At 34.3% G+C, this 25,700-nt stretch overlaps 1 long non-coding RNA gene across 2 annotated transcripts; it reads right to left on the reverse strand.

Annotated features, from left to right (window-relative positions):
- Positions 1-20,023: 20,023 nt before the first annotated feature.
- Positions 20,024-24,668, reverse strand: LOC145270062 (uncharacterized). Of its 2 annotated transcripts, none has more exons than XR_013865301.1 (3): positions 24,510-24,668; positions 22,704-22,816; positions 20,024-21,512 (listed from the first exon to the last, which is right to left on the reverse strand). It is a non-coding gene; the product is annotated as an uncharacterized LOC145270062 (long non-coding RNA). The 2 variants fall into 2 exon arrangements; XR_013865300.1 differs by having other exon boundaries at positions 21,485-21,515; positions 24,510-24,667.
- Between the last annotated feature and the right edge of the window lie 1,032 nt (positions 24,669-25,700).

The raw sequence follows: 25,700 nt of genomic DNA on the forward strand, positions 1-25,700 counted from the left end.
CACATACACACACACACACACACGCACGCACACATAAGCATATCACTTGTAACCAAGCTAAAGAAGAGAGAGAGAGTGGGGGAAGAAGAGAAAGGATCGTACGTGCCGGGGTCAAACAGAAGTTAAATGAAATCGATTATAAATCGCTCGACAAACTTTTTATTCTATGAAACTTAAGATTAATAAAACGAAATAATCGTGACCCGTGGAAATTCCACGGCGAATATTTCGCATTCAATAAGAACAAAACGAAAAAGTAGTGAACAAATAAATATATAAGAAAATGAATGTTACCAAAGGCAAGATAAGTTACTCTTCTACCTACCTAGATCACATTTTTGTTGTTTTAACTTATTTTAAAACGTTTATTTAACACAAACAAAAGTAGCGCACGGTTTTAAGTTAGAACAATAAAGAAGTGTCTGACATTTTACAGACATCTTGTGAGACTCGATAATCGCTCCAAACTCGAAAATTAAGCAAAATACTGGTAGGAACACATCTAATAAATGTCAGCAAACGTTCGAACCTGTTTTCTTTTTCACATTAGCGAAACTCTTATCAGAGCAAAAGCGAAAATGAGAAGCAAACACAAATGAAGAAGTCGGTTTTTATCGTTGAGCACAAAAACAACAACAAAAAAAGAGTATCTAATCTAATAGTGCGTGCTATAGGTCAATCTCCAACGTCTGTCCCATCGCCTCGGTGTTGCATCCCTGTTTACAAGTACTTTAATGGGATGTGCTCTCATGAACCCATAGCACTTATACCAGTGCCCGGAAAACTTGTCCCGGGAAAACTCGTCTCTGGAAAAATCGTACCCGGAAAACTCGAACCGTTCAGTTTGTTCAGGTATGCTGAAAACGAATATCGCAAGGAAAATTAGCAGAGAAAAATAGTCTTGGAGCTAGTTTTATTAATGCGTGTATTGCGAAATGTAAATCACTGGCGACCATGTTTGAAGAGGCGGCATATGAAAGGTGCCAACCTTCAGTTTGTTCATGTATGCTGAAAACGAATATCGCAAGGAAATTTAGCACAGACAAATAGTTTTGGAGCTAGTTTTATTAATGCGTGTATTTTGAAATGTAAATCACTCGCGACCCTGTTTGAACAGTTTAACCAGGCGGTGTATGAAAGGGGCCAACCCTCAGTTTGTGCAGGTATGCTGAAAACGAATATCACAAGGAAAATTAGCAGAGATAAATAGTTTTGGAGCTAGTTTTATTAATGCGTGTATTGTGAAATGTAAATCACTGGCGACCATGTTTGAACAGGCGGCATATGAAAAGTGCCAACCCTCAGTTTGTTCAGGTATGCTGAAAACGAATATCGCAAGGAAAATTAGCAGAGAAAGACATAGTTTTCGAGATATTATTGTTTGTATTTTTAAATATAAATGCATAAACACACACATACACACACACTTTCATAAACACACACACTCGCATAAACATACACATACACAGACGTACACACATATACACACCAACACAAATCAACTTTCCGTTAAAAACTGTCATGAGCTGGGGAGGGGTGGGTGGCCTAAGTGTCAAGCGAATTTGAAAGTTAACGAAATGGATTTCATTTCAACTTCGTTTGCCAATTCCCCTTCCCTTCGCCCACTCCCCCCCACCTGCCCCTCTCTCTCTCTCTCTCTCTCTCTCTCGCACGCGCGCGCTTCTCCGTGTCCTTATATATAGACAGACAGAGAGGGAAAAGGGGGGGAGAGACCGAAAGAGACAGAGAATGTGTCTACGCTCTCGTCCACCAACGACGCACACACCCACATACACACACACACTTGCATTAACACACACATACACAGACGCACACACGTCTACATTCACTCTTCAAACTTGTGGGAACATGCCAACCGGATGCTAACGTCTCCAGCATAGAGACAAAATAAAAAAATCTTCGTTTGCACATGGCTCCACGCATCGCTTCCGTTTGGAAAAAGAAAAATAAGAAACCATAAAAAGAATTATGAACCAATGGCAGAGCTCCCCGCCGAAAATAAAGGCCTGAAATATGACAGCCGCTGGGAGCCGGTTTACGACTATAAAACGAGGGGACCAGAAAGAAGACGAACAGAAGAAAAGAGATTCGCCCAGCTGTGTCAGTGAACGCACGGACATTCTTCCACCCGACCTCGCTCTCCAGTTAAAAGCCTGATACATATCACCGAAGTAGCACGACTGGCCGCCACTTACCACCCCCGTCGTCTTAAAAGATAACCGCCGCCCTGCCGCTGCTTTATTTTTGCCTATTTCTCTGATGTCAAACAAATTTAAGGTATTTATATTTTCCTCATTTCAAAGTAGACAAGTAGACGACGCATTTATTTAAGGTGTGTAAACTGCACGAGTGTTCAAATGAACGTTGTTACTATGCGCACAGTTCATAAACAAGTCGAATTTCTTTTCAAATTTCGACACTTGTGTAGTTTACACGATTTTCACGTTTAACGTCTTTTTATATTTAATTTTATATTTTATTATACAAAATACTGTTAGAAACCCAGCCAATAAATATTACCGTGACAATTTGGCAGTTTATAGACCATAATTTTGTCGATAAACTTTAGAATTACCGTGACAATTGTGCAGTTTATAAACCGTGGTGTTGTTGGATAAACTATTTTTAATTTAAATCTAAATTAATGTCTTTTAATTTAATTTGTTAGATGAAAGTATATATATAATATTATTTAAGGGCGGTCGATAAACTTTAGAATTGCCGTGACAATTGTGCAGTTTATAAACCGTGGTGTTCTTGGATAAAATATTTTTAATTTAAATCTAAATTAACGTCTTTTAATTTAATTTGTTAGATGAAAGTATATATATAATATTATTTAAGGGTGGTCGATAAACTTTAGAATTACCGTGACAATTGTGCAGTTTATAAACCGTGGTGTTGTTGGATAAAATATTTTTAATTTAAATCTAAATTAACGTCTTTTAATTTAATTTGTTAGATGAAAGTATATATATAATATAATATATAAGGGCGGTCGATAAACTTTAGAATTACCGTGAGAATTGTGCAGTTTATAAACCGTGGTGTTCTTGGATAAAATATTTTTAATTTAAATCTAAATTAACGTCTTTTAATTTAATTTGTTAGATGAAAGTATATATATAATATTATTTAAGGGCGGTCGATAAACTGTATAATTACCGTGACAATTGTGCAGTTTATAAACCGTGGTGTTCTTGGATAAAATATTTTTAATTTAAATCTAAATTAATGTCTTTTAATTTAATTTGTTAGATGAAAGTATATATATAATATTATTTAAGGGCGGTCGATAAACTGTATAATTACCGTGAGAATTGTGCAGTTTATAAACCGTGGTGTTCTGGGATAAAATATTTTTAATTTAAATCTAAATTAACGTCTTTTAATTTAATTTGTTAGATGAAAGTATATATATAATATTATTTAAGGGCGGTCGATAAACTGTAGAATTACCGTGACAATTGTGCAGTTTATAGACCGTGCTTTGCTTTCCTTGTATAAAATTCTGGATGTGTTTTTCCTCCCTAAAGTCCAACCCTATCCTCACCGTGGTAGGGGGGTGTAACGTTGTAGTTTAACAGCTACACGGCTAAATGGGCTCTGGCAAAAAAAAAAAAAAAATCCAGAAAATGTCGGCATTAGTTTGTTGCGTCCGTCATCTGGTCGTCTTTTTATACGCTTGCATGTGGCGAGCAAAAAGGCGTGAAGGGGGCAGGCTGAAAGGAGAACAATACCCGAAAGATGTAAACCGAACGAAAGAGAAAAATGGGCCTCCCTCCAAGGCCCTGTTTTCTCCCCAGCCTGCTCCCAGTTTCCCCGATTTTGCATGCAACTGGTTTTGAGCTTTTGGGAAGCTCTTTTCTCAGTGTCGGGGTGTTGACTCCACTTCCAAGTTAACAAATAGCTGCAAGTCTGGGTACGGTCCGATTGGTTCCGAAGCTCTTCCGCTGTGAGGTGCGCTTTCGAATCTCCCGAAGGGGGCTACCCTCTAAGCAGGCGACACGTGCTCGTGTTACTATGTAATGCATGCTTGCCTCGACTCGACTAAGGACGACTAGAGTTCGACTAGATTGTGTGCTCACAAGCCGCTTTAAGGCCGCTTTTATTATTCCTACTGTCTACGAACTCCGAAACGGTATGGTAGTGCAATTATATATGACCGTCCTCCAATACGAAATGGTAGTGCAATTATATATGACGGTCCTCCGATATGATAGTAGGAATGCCAGTTTTGTGAGCGATCATCGCCGTCTATGAACACAAACTAGTGGTATCTTTACGAATCCTGTTGGGTAGAGAGATCACCTCTGTTTTCTGCTCCGCCTGTTATTCTGAGTAGAAACCGCTTTTTAGTAGATGTTCGCAGCAAAGCTTGTTTTTATATAGTGCCCCTCCTTTCAGGAGTTCATCACCTCGCTGCCCAGACAAGAGCTTTCCCCGGCGGAACCTGTTTCTTTTCTTTTTCTTTTTGTTTTACTTTCCAGTTTAATGGCGAAGGAACAGTCACCAGCAAGTGGTCTGCACCGACAGGAAGATGAGTATAGTATCACCCTTTCTTCTTTCTATTTCGATTTCAGTCTTTGTGATTTGAAAATTTAATTTAACTGTTTTCATTGTTCCAGCTTTCACACAGCAGTAGATTATCAACACTATAAATATCATTTCTTTTTTATAGATTGGAACAAGCAATGAAACCTAGCAGCATCACCGTTCCTGTCTGCAACATGTCTTGTGCACTTTGAATCAAGTATTTTTTCTTTGCGTTCAAGCACATCTGGGTACAATCAAATTGTGTATGATGTATGTCTATCTGTTTCTTCCAACATTAGCATCTCGAAGTGTTGGCAGCAATCATTGTCATAGAAATAGAGTAAGTATTCTTTTTCTTTCCTTCTGTGTGTATATTTTTGTAATTTCAGTTACTCCTCTTGATCATGATGGAATTCTACTATCAGCTATTGTGAGAATTATGTGGATTAGAAAAAACAACTGAATCCAGCAGCATCAGCTATCCTAGCTTCCACATGTTTCCTGTAGTTACAGAAGTCCTCAAGTAAGTGTTTCTTTCTTTGTGTACATGCACATCTGGGTACAATCAAATTCTAAACTATTAGCTTTATTTAAATGAATGCAGTTCTGCTTGTATTTCTTCTCATCAGCTAACTTATGCAACTACAAAAAAAAAAGTAGTACATGGGTGTTTGATCATAACCAGAAAGTTAAATATATCATTAAAAAAAAAGTTTTTAAATTATTAAAAAAAAGAAGTTTTTAAATTATTAAAAGGAAAAAAATCATCACAGTAAAAATTATATATATGTAACAAAGAACACAAACAAACATGAAATTGCCATGAGTTTCAGCAAGAAGCACAAAAGAGAAAAAGTGGAGATAACACCTGGGAAGTAACAGGTAAGAATTTTCTTTATTTCTTATCTCAACTAGCGCATAGATTTTTTTCAAATATACATTAAAAAAAATTACCCAAGGCAAACAATTGATGGAAAAACTAAGCATTAAAGTTCAATTAAGCATAAAAAAAATAAATTCTAATAATTATGTAATCTATATACAAATTGTCTCCCTTGAATATATATATATATACATATTCAAGGGAGACCATTGGTATATAGATTACATAATAATTAGAAGTTATTTTTTTAATTGAAATATATATATATATTCAAGGGAGACAATTTGTATATATATCATATAATTATTTGAAGTTATTTTTTAATTCAAATATATATATATATATATTTATTTATTTATTTCAATTAAAAAAATAACTTCTAATAATTGTTATCTATATTCACATAGTCTTCCTTGAATATATATATATATATTCAAGGGAGACAATTTGTATAAAGATCACATAATTATTAGAAGTTATTTTTTTTAATTGAAATAAATATATATATTCAAGGGAGACAATTTGTATATAGATCAGATAATTATTAGAATTATTTTTTAAATTGAAATAAATACATTTATATATATATTATACTAGCATAGGTTACTGGCGTAGCCCCGGTGTTTAGCGGTGTATGCTGCCCCCCTCCCAAACAAAAAAGAAAACAGAAACGGTTAATTTTTTAAAACTTGACCCCTATTATGAACCCTTAAAATTTATTGTTTTGGGCTCCAAATGAGATATTAATTTAGATCCATGTCCAAGGAAACTATATGTAAAATTTCAAGTGTTTAGACCCATAATTGTCGGAGATTTGTAGGGTTCTCAAAGGCCAAATCATTGAAGTTTGACCCCTCAATCGCCAAATTTCTGTCCAAGTACCAATCACATAGATTTTCCAAAATCTCAGTACCCTTTTTATCAAAATTTGGAATATGTAGACTAAAATTGACAGAAATGTACACACAGACAGACATATTCAATTCTATAGATAGATAGATAGATAAATAATGAGAGACAGAAAGATAAATATATACAATGATTAATGAATTAGTAGAGATAGTTGTTAAATTTTTGGAAATATGTATGGCAATTTGATGGTAAGACTTAGAGCTAACTGTAAATATTTAAAATATATACACAGAAATTCAAATGACAGGACTTATATGCAGAGTGCTCAATACATCAGTAGAGCAAGGTAATAAATTAAAAAAAATGTATACGTCAATTTAGATAACCACAATTTTTTTGGTATTCTTGTGTGAATATGACATAATGTAATATAAATTTTAATAATTTTATTCTAAATGTTATGATTCTCAATGAAAAATCTAAAATGTCAATATATATATATATATATATATATATATATATACACACATATATATATATATTTCAATAAAGAGAATAACTTCTAATAATTATGTCATCTATATAACAATTGTCTCCCTTGAACATATATAGATTATATATATATATTAAATACATATATATATATATATATATATATATATATATATATATATTTATTAAAAAAAATAACTTCTAATAATTATGTGATCTATATTAAAATTGTCTCCCTTATTTCAATAAAAAAATAAGGTCTAATAAAAATTACAAATTGTCCCCCTGTAATATATATATATATATATATATATATATATATATATATATATACATATATTTACTTATTTCAATAAAAAAATAACTTCTGATAATTATATGATCTATATACAAATTGTCTCCCTTTTTTTTAGCACTATTTAAAGTGTAATTATTAAATAAAAATCTAAATAAAATGTCTTTATTGCTCTGTCTTATTGAGCACTCTTATATAACTCTGGTTAAATCTTTATGTTTACTTATCCTGTAATAAAATGTTTTATAATATCAGCTCTGTCTAGTTTTGAGCACTATTTTAAAGTGTTATTATTAAGTAAAAATCTAAATAACATGACTTTATTGTTCTATGTCTCATTGATTGAATTGAAATAAATAAATATATATATATATATATATATTTACTTCAATTAATAAAAATAACTTTTTATTATTATATGATCTATATCAAATTGTCTCCCTTGAATATATATATATATGTATATACATATATATATATATATATATATATATATATATTTATTTATTTCAATAAAAAAAAACTTCTAATAATTATGTGATCTATATACAAATTGTCTCCCTTGAATATATATATATATAGATTATATATATATATATATGTATTTCAATTAAAAAAATAACTTCTAATAATTATGTGATTTATATATTTACCAATGATTCTTGCATGTGCTCCATAGTTTTATATAGCTGTGTAGTAAATTTAAAAATTGCTTTGTTTAATTATACAAGACGATTTTACTTTAAGAGTGCTCAATGCATTTATAGAGCTTTGTAGTAAGAGTTGGAAACATTTTGGCAATTATTTTAGACAAATCTACTTCCAGAGTGCTCAATATATTAGTAGAGCTAAATAAAACATTTGAGAAACAGATATGGCATTTCAACTGCATAAATTTATTTTGACAGAGTTCAATACATTAGTAGAGCTAAATATAGACTTTCAAAAAACGTATGGCAATTCAGCTACACGAATATACTTAAGAGTGCTCAATACATTAGTAGACGAAAGAATAAAATTCAGAAAACATGAAGAGCTCTGCAGTATGTTTTGAAAACCTAAATGTCAATATGTAAGTATAGATATACTGTAAGTGTTTAATATATATATATATATATATATATATATATATATATATATATATATATATATATGACAAGTATTTAAAACAAGTTTCTTATTTGAGTGCCTAATATATTTGAGAGCTTTATGGTAACTTTATAAAACATATTTCAAAATTATGTTAGATAAATTGTCTTTGAGAGTGCTCATTTCTAAGTAGAGCTCTGTAGAAAATTTTTGAGACATGTTCAGCAATTTAAGTTCATATGAGTTAATAAATAGAGCAATATAGTGACTTGTGCAAACTTATATGGCACTTATCCTAGACAAGTTAACTCTTGTAGCTGTGCAATACGTAAGTAGAGTTCTGCATTAGTTTTGGGGTATGGTTCTCACTTTATTAGGGCAATAACTTGGACACATTATACTATGGACAAATCCATTGAGGACAACCAAAGGTAACCTGTTTTTTTCCACTCTGCTGAATAAGACTCATCCGTCTTGGTTCACTCTTGGGACATTAAAACACACAAGGTGAAGAATTAAAAAAAGAATGCAAAAATGTAAATGTCTTTGCAACTCATTCATTTTCACTTTCATAACACAAAAACATCTGTAAAAACTTGATAAAAGAATGCACAAACAATAAAATACAAGTTTGCTGTCTTGGAATCTGAAATCAGTAGAAACTTCCCCTACTGAAATTCCTGCACACCTAAAAAAAAAAAAAAAAAAAAAAGAAAGAAAAAAGAATCCTTCCCAATGCAATACTTTTCAAGCAATTACAGTGTCAGACTTGGTACTGCAATGACTCTGTAAACTGAAAAAAATATACATAATAAAAAATGTTAAGCAAAATTGATTCATGTTAACACCTCTCCCAACACCACAGATTAACTACAAAAATACTTGATAAAGTAAAACACAATTACAAATGTGTATGAAAAAAATAAAAATAAAAAAAATCAACCAAGCAATGGCTCATGATTTCCTGGTGTTTGATGGAATGTGAGTAGGCATACAGCCTGGATAATTTTCCAAGGTAAGTGATGATATTCATCATTATTGTCTTTTTGGATTAGTTCAGATATATCTCATAACTATAATTGTTTTATGTATATATTTATATGTCTAGATGTTATGTGTGCTATTTGCATGTTCCCTATAGAAAAAAAGCTACATAAAATCTACAAGTGTATTCTGATGTAGAATTAACCAGTAAAAACAATGCTTGTGTTCCTGATATACAAACTATTTCCTATTAGCATATAAGTTGAATCATGAAATGTATCTCCCTTGCCTGTCTCTCTTTATACCTCTGTATTTATCTAGATCTGTCTATCTCCCTTTTCTTATTCTTTATCCCTATTCCCCGTCTTGCTATCCCAGGTAACAGTAGGCGTCGATGAGGCACATCCAGACGCCAACCTACACGGTGCAGAGAAAGGACAGAAAAAAAAACTAAGTCCCGATGTGCCTAGCAGATTAGAAGGCATTTTGCTACGCCTACATGCACCCAACATGGCAGTAGGCGTCGATCGGGCACTTCAAGACACTTACTTACACTGTTTTGAACTTAGAGATTTCAATTGAATACTACTTGACATGTGTTGGTCTAGTAGCTCCTCATCTACCTATACCTACGTCCACCCCTGTAAGGACTTAGAAATTTTCATTTGAATACACGTTGAGAAGGCTTGGTCTATAGGATTCTCACCTATCTATACCTACATCCCCTCTTGTTTGGACTTAGAAATTTTCAATTGAATACACGTTGACTTGCATTGGTCTATAGGATTCTGATCTACCTATATCCACATCCCTTCTTGTTTGGACTTAGAAATTTTCAATTGAATACACGTTGACTTGCATTGGTCTATAGGATTCTCATCTACCTATATCCACATCCCCTCTTGTTTGGACTTAGAAATTTTCAATTGAATACACGTTGACTTGCATTGGTCTATAGGATTCTGATCTACCTATATCCACATCCCTTCTTGTTTGGACTTAGAAATTTTCAATTGAATACACGTTGACTTGCATTGGTCTATAGGATTCTCATCTACCTATATCCACATCCCCTCTTGTTTGGACTTAGAAATTCTCAATTGAATACACGTTGACTTGCATTGGTCTATAGGATTCTCATCTACCTATATCCACATCCCCTCTTTTTTGGACTTAGAAATTTTCAATTGAATACACGTTGACTTGCATTGGTCTATAGGATTCTCATCTACCTATATCCACATCCCCTGTTGTTTGGACTTAGAAATTTTCAATTGAATACACGTTGACTTACCTTGGTCTATAGGATTCTCATCTACCTATATCCACATCCCCTCTTGTTTGGACTTAGAAATTTTCAATTGAATACACGTTGACTTGCATTGGTCTATAGGATTCTCATCTACCTATATCCACATCCCCTCTTGTTTGGACTTAGAAATTTTCAATTGAATACACGTTGACTTGCATTGGTCTATAGGATTCTCATCTACCTATATCCACATCCCCTCTTGTTTGGACTTAGAAATTTTCAATTGAATACACGTTGATTTGCATTGGTCTATAGGATTCTCATATACCTATATCCACATCCCCTCTTGTTTGGACTTAGAAATTTTCAATTGAATACACGTTGACTTGCATTGGTCTATAGGATTCTCATCTACCTATATCCACATCCCCTGTTGTTTGGACTTAGAAATTTTCAATTGAATACACGTTGACTTGCATTGGTCTATAAGATTCTCATATACCTATATCCACATCCCGTCTTGTTTAGACTTAGAAATTTTCAATTGAATACACGTTGACTTGCATTGGTCTATAGGATTCTCATATACCTATATCCACATCCCGTCTTGTTTGGACTTAGAAATTTTCAATTGAATACACGTTGACTTGCATTGGTCTATAGGATTCTGATCTACCTATATCCACATCCCCTCTTGTTTGGACTTAGAAATTTTCAATTGAATACACGTTGACTTGCATTGGTCTATAGGATTCTCATCTACCTATATCCACATCCCCTCTTGTTTGGACTTAGAAATTTTCAATTGAATACACGTTGACTTGCATTGGTCTATAAGATTCTCATCTACCTATATCCACATCCCCTCTTGTTTTGACTTAGAAATTTTCAATTGAATACACGTTGACTTGCATTGGTCTATAAGATTCTAATCTACCTATATCCACATCCCCTCTTGTTTGGACTTAGAAATTTTCAATTGAATACACGTTGACTTGCATTGGTCTATAAGATTCTCATCTACCTATATCCACATCCCCTCTTGTTTGGACTTAGAAATTTTCAATTGAATACACGTTGACTTGCATTGGTCTATAGGATTCTCATCTACCTATATCCACATCCCCTGTTGTTTGGACTTAGAAATTTTCAATTGAATACACGTTGACTTGCATTGGTCTATAGGATTCTCATCTACCTATATCCACATCCCCTGTTGTTTGGACTTAGAAATTTTACATTGAATACACGTTGACTTGAATTGGTCTATAGGATTCTCATCTACCTATATCAACATCCCCTGTTGTTTGGACTTAGAAATTTTCAATTGAATACACGTTGACTTGCATTGGTCTATAGGATTCTCATCTACCTATATCCACATCCCCTCTTGTTTGGACTTAGAAATTTTCAATTGAATACACGTTGACTTGCATTGGTCTATAGGATTCTCATCTACCTATATCCACATCCCCTCTTGTTTGGACTTAGAAATTTTCAATTGAATACACGTTGATTTGCATTGGTCTATAGGATTCTCATATACCTATATCCACATCCCCTCTTGTTTGGACTTAGAAATTTTCAATTGAATACACGTTGACTTGCATTGGTCTATAGGATTCTCATCTACCTATATCCACATCCCCTGTTGTTTGGACTTAGAAATTTTCAATTGAATACACGTTGACTTGCATTGGTCTATAGGATTCTCATCTACCTATATCCACATCCCCTGTTGTTTGGACTTAGAAATTTTCAATTGAATACACGTTGACTTGCATTGGTCTATAGGATTCTCATCTACCTATATCCACATCCCCTGTTGTTTGGACTTAGAAATTTTACATTGAATACACGTTGACTTGAATTGGTCTATAGGATTCTCATCTACCTATATCAACATCCCCTGTTGTTTGGACTTAGAAATTGTCAATTGAATACACGTTGACTTGCATTGGTCTATAGGATTCTCATCTACCTATATCCACATCCCCTCTTGTTTGGACTTGGAAATTTTCAATTGAATACACGTTGACTTGCATTGGTCTATAAGATTCTCATCTACCTATATCCACATCCCCTCTTGTTTGGACTTAGAAATTTTCAATTGAATACACGTTGACTTGCATTGGTCTATAAGATTCTCATCTACCTATATCCACATCCCCTGTTGTTTGGACTTAGAAATTTTCATTTGAATACACGTTGACTTGCATTGGTCTATAGGATTCTCATCTACCTATATCCGCATCCCCTGTTGTTTGGACTTAGAAATTTTCAATTGAATACACGTTGACTTGCATTGGTCTATAAGATTCTGATCTACCTATATCCACATCCCCTGTTGTTTGGACTTAGAAATTTTCAATTGAATACACGTTGACTTGAATTGGTCTATAGGATTCTGATCTACCTATATCCACATCCCCTCTTGTTTGGACTTAGAAATTTTCAATTGAATACACGTTGACTTGCATTGGTCTATAGGATTCTCATCTACCTATATCCACATCCCCTGTTGTTTGGACTTAGAAATTTTCAATTGAATACACGTTGACTTGCATTGGTCTATAAGATTCTCATCTACCTATATCCACATCCTCTCTTGTTTTGACTTAGAAATTTTCAATTGAATACACGTTGACTTGCATTGGTCTATAAGATTCTAATCTACCTATATCCACATCCCCTCTTGTTTGGACTTAGAAATTTTCAATTGAATACACGTTGACTTGCATTGGTCTATAAGATTCTCATCTACCTATATCCACATCCCCTCTTGTTTGGACTTAGAAATTTTCAATTGAATACACGTTGACTTGCATTGGTCTATAGGATTCTCATCTACCTATATCCACATCCCCTGTTGTTTGGACTTAGAAATTTTCAATTAAATACACGTTGACTTGCATTGGTCTATAGGATTCTCATCTACCTATATCCACATCCCCTGTTGTTTGGACTTAGAAATTTTACATTGAATACACGTTGACTTGAATTGGTCTATAGGATTCTCATCTACCTATATCAACATCCCCTGTTGTTTGGACTTAGAAATTTTCAATTGAATACACGTTGACTTGCATTGGTCTATAGGATTCTCATCTACCTATATCCACATCCCCTCTTGTTTGGACTTAGAAATTTTCAATTGAATACACGTTGACTTGCATTGGTCTATAAGATTCTCATCTACCTATATCCACATCCCCTCTTGTTTGGACTTAGAAATTTTCAATTGAATACACGTTGATTTGCATTGGTCTATAGGATTCTCATATACCTATATCCACATCCCCTCTTGTTTGGACTTAGAAATTTTCAATTGAATACACGTTGACTTGCATTGGTCTATAGGATTCTCATCTACCTATATCCACATCCCCTGTTGTTTGGACTTAGAAATTTTCAATTGAATACACGTTGACTTGCATTGGTCTATAGGATTCTCATCTACCTATATCCACATCCCCTGTTGTTTGGACTTAGAAATTTTCAATTGAATACACGTTGACTTGCATTGGTCTATAGGATTCTCATCTACCTATATCCACATCCCCTGTTGTTTGGACTTAGAAATTTTACATTGAATACACGTTGACTTGAATTGGTCTATAGGATTCTCATCTACCTATATCAACATCCCCTGTTGTTTGGACTTAGAAATTGTCAATTGAATACACGTTGACTTGCATTGGTCTATAGGATTCTCATCTACCTATATCCACATCCCCTCTTGTTTGGACTTGGAAATTTTCAATTGAATACACGTTGACTTGCATTGGTCTATAAGATTCTCATCTACCTATATCCACATCCCCTCTTGTTTGGACTTAGAAATTTTCAATTGAATACACGTTGACTTGCATTGGTCTATAAGATTCTCATCTACCTATATCCACATCCCCTGTTGTTTGGACTTAGAAATTTTCATTTGAATACACGTTGACTTGCATTGGTCTATAGGATTCTCATCTACCTATATCCGCATCCCCTGTTGTTTGGACTTAGAAATTTTCAATTGAATACACGTTGACTTGCATTGGTCTATAAGATTCTGATCTACCTATATCCACATCCCCTGTTGTTTGGACTTAGAAATTTTCAATTGAATACACGTTGACTTGAATTGGTCTATAGGATTCTGATCTACCTATATCCACATCCCCTCTTGTTTGGACTTAGAAATTTTCAATTGAATACACGTTGACTTGCATTGGTCTATAGGATTCTCATCTACCTATATCCACATCCCCTGTTGTTTGGACTTAGAAATTTTCAATTGAATACACGTTGACTTGCATTGGTCTATAAGATTCTCATCTACCTATATCCACATCCTCTCTTGTTTTGACTTAGAAATTTTCAATTGAATACACGTTGACTTGCATTGGTCTATAAGATTCTAATCTACCTATATCCACATCCCCTCTTGTTTGGACTTAGAAATTTTCAATTGAATACACGTTGACTTGCATTGGTCTATAAGATTCTCATCTACCTATATCCACATCCCCTCTTGTTTGGACTTAGAAATTTTCAATTGAATACACGTTGACTTGCATTGGTCTATAGGATTCTCATCTACCTATATCCACATCCCCTGTTGTTTGGACTTAGAAATTTTCAATTAAATACACGTTGACTTGCATTGGTCTATAGGATTCTCATCTACCTATATCCACATCCCCTGTTGTTTGGACTTAGAAATTTTACATTGAATACACGTTGACTTGAATTGGTCTATAGGATTCTCATCTACCTATATCAACATCCCCTGTTGTTTGGACTTAGAAATTTTCAATTGAATACACGTTGACTTGCATTGGTCTATAGGATTCTCATCTACCTATATCCACATCCCCTCTTGTTTGGACTTAGAAATTTTCAATTGAATACACGTTGACTTGCATTGGTCTATAAGATTCTCATCTACCTATATCCACATCCCCTCTTGTTTGGACTTAGAAATTTTCAATTGAATACACGTTGACTTGCATTGGTCTATAGGATTCTCATCTACCTATATCAACATCCCCTGTTGTTTGGACTTAGAAATTTTCAATTGAATACACGTTGACTTGCATTGGTCTATAGGATTCTCATCTACCTATATCCACATCCCCTCTTGTTTGGACTTAGAAATTTTCAATTGAATACACGTTGACTTGCATTGGTCTATAGGATTCTCATCTACCTATATCCACATCCCCTCTTGTTTGGACTTAGAAATTTTCAATTGAATACACGTTGATTTGCATTGGTCTATAGGATTCTCATATACCTATATCCACATCCCCTCTTGTTTGGACTTAGAAATTTTCAATTGAATACACGTTGACTTGCATTGGTCTATAGGATTCTCATCTACCTATATCCACATCCCCTGTTGTTTGGACTTAGAAATTTTCAATTGAATACACGTTGACTTGCATTGGTCTATAGGATTCTCATCTACCTATATCCACATCCCCTGTTGTTTGGACTTAGAAATTTTCAATTGAATACACGTTGACTTGCATTGGTCTATAGGATTCTCATCTACCTATATCCACATCCCCTGTTGTTTGGACTTAGAAATTTTCAATTGAATACACGTTGACTTGCATTGGTCTATAGGATTCTCATCTACCTATATCAACATCCCCTGTTGTTTGGACTTAGAAATTTTCAATTGAATACACGTTGACTTGCATTGGTCTATAGGATTCTCATCTACCTATATCCACATCCCCTCTTGTTTGGACTTAGAAATTTTCAATTGAATACACGTTGACTTGCATTGGTCTATAGGATTCTCATCTACCTATATCCACATCCCCTCTTGTTTGGACTTAGAAATTTTCAATTGAATACACGTTGATTTGCATTGGTCTATAGGATTCTCATATACCTATATCCACATCCCCTCTTGTTTGGACTTAGAAATTTTCAATTGAATACACGTTGACTTGCATTGGTCTATAGGATTCTCATCTACCTATATCCACATCCCCTGTTGTTTGGACTTAGAAATTTTCAATTGAATACACGTTGACTTGCATTGGTCTATAGGATTCTCATCTACCTATATCCACATCCCCTGTTGTTTGGACTTAGAAATTTTCAATTGAATACACGTTGACTTGCATTGGTCTATAGGATTCTCATCTACCTATATCCACATCCCCTGTTGTTTGGACTTAGAAATTTTACATTGAATACACGTTGACTTGAATTGGTCTATAGGATTCTCATCTACCTATATCAACATCCCCTGTTGTTTGGACTTAGAAATTGTCAATTGAATACACGTTGACTTGCATTGGTCTATAGGATTCTCATCTACCTATATCCACATCCCCTCTTGTTTGGACTTGGAAATTTTCAATTGAATACACGTTGACTTGCATTGGTCTATAAGATTCTCATCTACCTATATCCACATCCCCTCTTGTTTGGACTTAGAAATTTTCAATTGAATACACGTTGACTTGCATTGGTCTATAAGATTCTCATCTACCTATATCCACATCCCCTGTTGTTTGGACTTAGAAATTTTCATTTGAATACACGTTGACTTGCATTGGTCTATAGGATTCTCATCTACCTATATCCGCATCCCCTGTTGTTTGGACTTAGAAATTTTCAATTGAATACACGTTGACTTGCATTGGTCTATAAGATTCTGATCTACCTATATCCACATCCCCTGTTGTTTGGACTTAGAAATTTTCAATTGAATACACGTTGACTTGAATTGGTCTATAGGATTCTGATCTACCTATATCCACATCCCCTCTTGTTTGGACTTAGAAATTTTCAATTGAATACACGTTGACTTGCATTGGTCTATAGGATTCTCATCTACCTATATCCACATCCCCTGTTGTTTGGACTTAGAAATTTTCAATTGAATACACGTTGACTTGCATTGGTCTATAAGATTCTCATCTACCTATATCCACATCCTCTCTTGTTTTGACTTAGAAATTTTCAATTGAATACACGTTGACTTGCATTGGTCTATAAGATTCTAATCTACCTATATCCACATCCCCTCTTGTTTGGACTTAGAAATTTTCAATTGAATACACGTTGACTTGCATTGGTCTATAAGATTCTCATCTACCTATATCCACATCCCCTCTTGTTTGGACTTAGAAATTTTCAATTGAATACACGTTGACTTGCATTGGTCTATAGGATTCTCATCTACCTATATCCACATCCCCTGTTGTTTGGACTTAGAAATTTTCAATTAAATACACGTTGACTTGCATTGGTCTATAGGATTCTCATCTACCTATATCCACATCCCCTGTTGTTTGGACTTAGAAATTTTACATTGAATACACGTTGACTTGAATTGGTCTATAGGATTCTCATCTACCTATATCAACATCCCCTGTTGTTTGGACTTAGAAATTTTCAATTGAATACACGTTGACTTGCATTGGTCTATAGGATTCTCATCTACCTATATCCACATCCCCTCTTGTTTGGACTTAGAAATTTTCAATTGAATACACGTTGACTTGCATTGGTCTATAAGATTCTCATCTACCTATATCCACATCCCCTCTTGTTTGGACTTAGAAATTTTCAATTGAATACACGTTGACTTGCATTGGTCTATAAGATTCTCATCTACCTATATCCACATCCCCTCTTGTTTGGACTTAGAAATTTTCATTTGAATACACGTTGACTTGCATTGGTCTATAGGATTCTCATCTACCTATATCCACATCCCCTGTTGTTTGGACTTAGAAATTTTCAATTGAATACACGTTGACTTGCATTGGTCTATAGGATTCTCATCTACCTATATCCACATCCCCTCTTGTTTGGACTTAGAAATTTTCAATTGAATACACGTTGACTTGCATTGGTCTATAGGATTCTCATCTACCTATATCCACATCCCTTCTTGTTTGGACTTAGAAATTTTCAATTGAATACACGTTGACTTACATTGGTCTATAGGATTCTCATCTACCTATATCCACATCCCCTCTTGTTTGGACTTAGAAATTTTCAATTGAATACAGGTTGACTTGCATTGGTCTATAGGATTCTCATCTACCTATATCCACATCCCCTGTTGTTTGGACTTAGAAATTTTCAATTGAATACACGTTGACTTGCATTGGTCTATAGGATTCTGATCTACCTATATCCACATCCCTTCTTGTTTGGACTTAGAAATTTTCAATTGAATACACGTTGACTTGCATTGGTCTATAGGATTCTCATCTACCTATATCCACATCCCCTCTTGTTTGGACTTAGAAATTCTCAATTGAATACACGTTGACTTGCATTGGTCTATAGGATTCTCATCTACCTATATCCACATCCCCTCTTTTTTGGACTTAGAAATTTTCAATTGAATACACGTTGACTTGCATTGGTCTATAGGATTCTCATATACCTATATCCACATCCCCTGTTGTTTGGACTTAGAAATTTTCAATTGAATACACGTTGACTTGCATTGGTCTATAGGATTCTCATCTACCTATATCCACATCCCCTCTTGTTTGGACTTAGAAATTTTCAATTGAATACACGTTGACTTGCATTGGTCTATAGGATTCTCATCTACCTATATCCACATCCCCTCTTGTTTGGACTTAGAAATTTTCAATTGAATACACGTTGACTTGCATTGGTCTATAGGATTCTCATCTACCTATATCCACATCCCCTCTTTTTTGGACTTAGAAATTTTCAATTGAATACACGTTGGTTTGCATTGGTCTATAGGATTCTCATATACCTATATCCACATCCCCTGTTGTTTGGACTTAGAAATTTTCAATTGAATACACGTTGACTTGCATTGGTCTATAGGATTCTCATCTACCTATATCCACATCCCCTGTTGTTTGGACTTAGAAATTTTCAATTGAATACACGTTGACTTGCATTGGTCTATAAGATTCTCATATACCTATATCCACATCCCCTGTTGTTTAGACTTAGAAATTTTCAATTGAATACACGTTGACTTGCATTGGTCTATAGGATTCTGATCTACCTATATCCACATCCCCTCTTGTTTGGACTTAGAAATTTTCAATTGAATACACGTTGACTTGCATTGGTCTATAGGATTCTCATCTACCTATATCCACATCCCCTGTTGTTTGGACTTAGAAATTTTACATTGAATACACGTTGACTTGCATTGGTCTATAGGATTCTCATCTACCTATATCAACATCCCCTGTTGTTTGGACTTTGAAATTTTCAATTGAATACACGTTGACTTGCATTGGTCTATAGGATTCTCATCTACCTATATCCACATCCCCTCTTGTTTGGACTTAGAAATTTTCATTTGAATACACGTTGACTTTTTAATAAATAAAACGATTTTTAAAATAATTAAAACAACTTTTAAAATAAGTAAAATGATTTTTAAAATAAATAAAATGATTTTTAAAATAAAATGATTTTTAAAAGAAATGAAATAGTTGTTAAAATAAATAAAATTATTTTTAAAATAAATAAAATAAGTTTTTAAAATTTATGAAATAATTTTTAAATTAATAAAATACTTTTTAAACAATTAAAATAACTTCTAAAATAAATGAAATAATTTTTAAAATAAATGAAATTGAGCTGATCTGTATAATTACTCTATAATATATCTACTAGGGGGGGGCAGCTTTGCCTGGTCGTAAAATATGCTTAAATATGATATATTTATTTGCCTTTTATTCCTCTATAATTTTACCTGTTCATATTTGACTTTTACTTGAAGTATCCTAGTGATCACGTCAATTTGGCGCCACTATATATATTGTGAACCGAGCGACCGCTTCTCTGAAAAAAGCCTTTTGTAGACATACAGAAAAAGCGAACACACATACAAACATACATTTTCGCTTTTATATTTATAGATTTATATATATATATATATATATATATATATATATATATGTAAACAAAAAAATTAAAGACCGCAAAAATATATTTTACAATAATTCATTGTTCGACAAGATACTCAAAAAAGGTATATTGAACTTTCCTTAATCCGCAGAGTTTCAAAGAAATATGTTCTTCTCATCAAAAGAAAGATATTAGCAAATGAATATTATAACAAAGCTTGTCCTGCCTTGATAGGGTTCAAAATAGACTTCGTGGCCTGGTGGGAGATGTCCTTTTCTCTTCGCTGCAACCTCTATCTCACAGAAGAGATGTTGCGAGTTTGTCTCTGCTTTATCGTTATTTTCATGGAAAGTGTTCGACTGAGCTTCAATCTATGGTCCCCCCTCGCCAAACTTTCACAAGAAACACTAGACTAGCTGAAAACATTATCAATAATTTTCCCCACTCTTTATCTGTGCCTAAACCTAAACAGATTCCATGATCAAAGCTTCTTTCTTAGAACTGCACGCCTGTGGAATTGTCTTCCGTTTTCCTGCTTTCCAGCTGTCTATAATATGGTTGTCTTCAAGTCCAACGTGAACAAGTTTCTGATGAGCCGTTCCACTTAAGTTAACAAATTTACCGAACTTCCATTACTATCGATTACTATATTGTCCTTTTGACTACTCTACACTCTTTAACCCTTATCCTTGAGTGGCCTATCGGCCTTGACGTCTATGTAAAAAAAAAAAACATATTATCAATAAGAAATTTGTTCCGAAAAGAAAAATTTGGCATAATCCAAATATAGGTAATCCAGGTTTGCAGAAAAATCCGTTAACAAGCAAAAAGTAAAGATTATCAAAATTTTTTAAATCTCTGGTCGCCTATATCGAGCTCTCCTCAGTGGATTTCTGATACAAATCAGTGATTCAGATACAAACAGAGGCTGAAGAGGGACCAACATAGGCGATCAGGGATTGGTCCCATTTGTTTTAGACTTGAAACCGACAGTACCAATGTTTTTATAATCTCTTTTGTAACAGGACAACAGGAAAGGGAAGACTTGAAGGATGGAAATGGTTTTCAAAAGAAAAACTTGAAAAAGAAATCTGTATTTTTACAACTCGGGGCTGGATTAAAATACATTTGGAAATATTTCTCACCTGTTTTTCCGGTCCGAGAGCAGGTGAGTCGGACTCAAGGATCAAATTTTCTAGCGGAAGTTGTTTCACAAGTTTTTGCTTCTTGGAAGACATGAAAGACAAGAGAAAAAATGGTCGGTCGACATTGAATAGAAGAAAAGGTTTGGGTTGGAGAGAAATGACAAGAAAAAAATTTTTTTTTTTCATATGGCCACTTTTATTGATAGTACATACATAAAACTCTAGTCCCCTTCCAAGTAATCTCCTCTGGCTGTAATGCACTTGTTGTACAGTTCCAACACCTTCTGGAAGTTCCCCTAGTGTGAGCGTGCCAATTGTAATTTCACAAAGGAGAGGCACCAAATATATATATATATATATTTTTTTTTTATTACATTTTCACCCCAAACAAGGCACATTGCCACTTTGGTGTAAGGGGCTATTATCAGGGTAAACAACTACTGGGGTACTATGTAGGGATTTGGGCAGCAAGATGTTGGTTCACGTTGCACTTGAACTTCTGCATGTCAGTACAGTTGGGAAAGCAGTGACCTGGAATGGAATTCCAAAGTCTAGCGGTTCTGGGGAAGAAACTACTGGAGTAGAAAGATCTTTTACATCTAGGGATCTCTACTGTGTGGGGGTGGGATTTTGCAGCTTGTCGGGTCTGTTGAGGGTGTTCATGTCGTGGGGGCACAAGTGCTTGCAGTTCATCAGAGCATTCACCATTAAAATACTTGTAGAACAGGCAGAGGGATGCAACATATATATATATATATATATATATATATATATAATAAATTCCACAGCCAAACAACGTCGCAGCCCACAAGAGCCATTACGACAGCATTTAAAGAAACTATAAATTTTAAAACCAAGTTGCGGACAAAAAGTCCAATTGTAACCCTATGTCCAAGTGGCAATATGCCTTGTTAGGGTTGAACGTGAGTGAAAAAAATGTTTTAATAAATGTTGTGGGGTACAAATCACCCCTATTTGAGAACTAAGTGGAATCAACCAGTCCTATGAATACCACTGTTTTCAGTAACTAAATGGATACATTCATACCATGTTTAACCGCATGCTACGAACATGTTCCTCTCATACCACTTCAGTGGCTCTTGGATTCTTTATGATAAATACATATTATATTGTATACACTTTACACTACTTGTGGTTTCTTTCATTTGTAACCCATAGCACGGGTCTACAACAATAATGTAATTGTAGACAAGAGAAACGATAATTTCTTATGGCAAAAAAAAGTGTGAGTGCAAACTAATTGCTTACCTGTTCGCTCCTGACAATGGATGGCGGAATGGAAAAATAATAACCTTCTCTCACGCCTTCCATTGCAACCGCGGGCCGACCATCAAATGCATGTAGAAGCACATTCTTGGCACCTTTTATTTATAAAAAGAAAACACAGATTTTGTATAAAATAATTACAGTTTTTGTATTAGTTTTTGACTTTACATAATCTATTAGATGAATCTCAAATGTCTGTTTATGTATGTTTTTATGTCTGCTAAAACTTTCGACACACACGACACATCAGTTTCGTTTTGAAGCTCAATGTCTCAGACAACAAATATCGAAAAATTAATTCCTTCAACCTCAACTCACCTGTTTTTTACAAGGAGGTGGTCGCTTTTTTTGTTGATATTTTCGCAAGTCATCGTCTCTGTTGAACTGACTACTCTTAATTTCAACGCTCTCGGCTTCCGATTTCGCCATGGACGCATTGGCCAAGACGTTACATTTTTGTTTTTTCCTCCTTTGCTTCCGGCCTTGAACCTGCCTGCTCCCAATATTTTTAAACAACACCTCTCTCCACCCGGGCTGCCTACTATTGTTTTGATCCCCTCTACCTCGCTACTTCCACTCCTTTTTGGAGGGGATTCCTTACTACACCACCTCCACACACCCAGGCAATGCCGGGTACCTCTGCTAGTTATATTTTATTTATTTATTTTATTCTATTTTCACCCCAAACATGGCACAGTACGGCGCTACTATCGGGGACATAATTTGCAGGGATATTATGAAGGGAGATGAGTAGCAAGATGTCTGTTCACATTACACTTGAACTTCTGCATGTCAGTAAAGTTGGGAAATCTCAGGAATCAGAGATAGATATTTTTAGAATCTTAGGAATCGGAGATGGATATTTTTTAGAATCATCGGAATGGAGGCAGATATTATTGGAATCTTAAGAATTGGAGACAAATGTGTTTACAATCTTAGGAATCGGAGGTGGATATTTTTAGAATCTTAGGAATCAGAGGCAGATATTATTGGAAACTTAAGTATCGGAGACAAATATGTTTAGAATCTCAGGAATCAGAGATAGATATTTTTAGAATCTTAGAAATCAAAGATGGATATTTTTAGAATCTTAGGAATCAGAGATAGATATTTTTAGAATCTTAGGACTCGGAGGCAGATATTATTGGAATCTTAAGAATCGGAGATGGATATTTTAAAAATCTAAAGAATCAGAGGCAGATATTGGAATCTTAAGAATCAGAGACGGATATTTTTAGAATTTTAGGAATCAGGGATGGATATTTTTAGAATCTTAGGAATCAGAGGCAGATATTTTTTAGAATCATAGGAATCAGAGACGGATATCTTTAGAATCATAGGAATCAGAGATAGATATTTTTGGAATCTGGAGAATCAGAAATGGATATGTTTACAATTCTAGGAATCGGAGATGGATATTTTAAGAATCTTAGGAATCAGAGGCAGATATTTTTAGAATCTTAGGAATCAGAGACGGATATGTCTACAATTTAAGAAATCAGAGATGGATATTTTTTAAATCTAAGAATTGGAGGGGGGGGGCGGATATTTTTAGAATCTTAGGAACCAAAGATGGAATGCTTTAGAATTCTAGGAATCGGAGACAGATATTCTTAGAATCTTAGGAATCAGTGACGGATATGTTTACAACTGTAGGAATCGGAAGCGGATATTTTTTAGAATCTTAGAAATCAGAGGCGAATATTTTTGTCATGATCCTGAGCATCTAAAGAATCACTTTACATGAAAGAACGGCAACGACAGAAAAGGCAACAAGAATTCACTTACCTTGTTCTTTGAGTAATGTAATTGTCGGCCTCCCAGCAGATCTAGAGTGAACATTCCTATATTAAAAGGAGAGAAATATATTTTAAAATGCAAATTGGAGAAGCAAGCAATGATATTTGCATTGTTTGGGGATGGATATTTTTAGAATCCTAGAAATTAGAGGCCGGTATTTTAAAACTCTTAGGGATCAGAGGCTGTTAAGTTTAGAATCTTAGGAATGAGAGACGGATATTATTAGAATCAGAAGGATAAGAGGTGGATATTTTTAGAATCCTAAGAATTAGCGATAGATATTTTTAGAATCCTTGAAATCGTAAACGGATATTTTTTTAATCTTAAGAATCAGAAACGGATATTTTTACAATCCTAAGAATCGGATATAGATATGTTTAGAATTCTAGGAATCAGAGACTGATATTTTGCGAATCATAAGGATCAGAGATGAATATGTTTAGAATCCTAGGAATCAAAGACGGATATTTTTTGAATCCTAGGAATTGGAGATGGATATTTTTAGAATCCTACAAATCAGAGGTGGAATTTTTGAGAATCCTAGGAATTGCTGCAGATATTTTTAGAAACCTAGGAATCGGAGACGGATATTTTTTTTAATCATAATGATCAGAGATGGATGTTCTCATAACGTTTCAGCCGATGTAACCTCCAAACTTTTTCGGGTGCATCTTAAGGTTACAGGCTTTCATTCCGTCAGCCATGACAAAATAGAATTCATAAGTAATTCACAATTGTAGGTCATCTGTATATCGAAAGCCAACTTTCACTGGACAATATCTAAACTTCAACTCCCCCATCCATATAATGTAAAGAAAGGAATAGTCTGTTGCCTACAACGCCGAACAAAAGTAATCTATATAATTATAAAACTCAAATGACCTTGTAACGAGTGATGTAACCCACTTTCCGGTTTACGACTTCCGGTTGCGCATGTGTACATAAACATAAACCAATAACAGCATAACCAAATAAACACCAATCGCTACTTTTGCAGAATTTGACCTGCGCACTGAAATATTAACGTTATTATTTAGAAATTATTATTTAATATGAGAAGGGTGAGGATGTTTTGCAACTATTCTGTATTACAAGTATACTCTCGCAATTTTCTTACAAATAAATCAACTTTGACCCATTGACAATGTATTGTTTTACTGTTTACGTTTTCAGCATCCC

This window comes from Euprymna scolopes, chromosome 46 (assembly GCF_053919585.1).
Source record: "Euprymna scolopes isolate OS-2025 chromosome 46, ASM5391958v1, whole genome shotgun sequence".
Taxonomy (NCBI): domain Eukaryota; kingdom Metazoa; phylum Mollusca; class Cephalopoda; order Sepiida; family Sepiolidae; genus Euprymna; species Euprymna scolopes.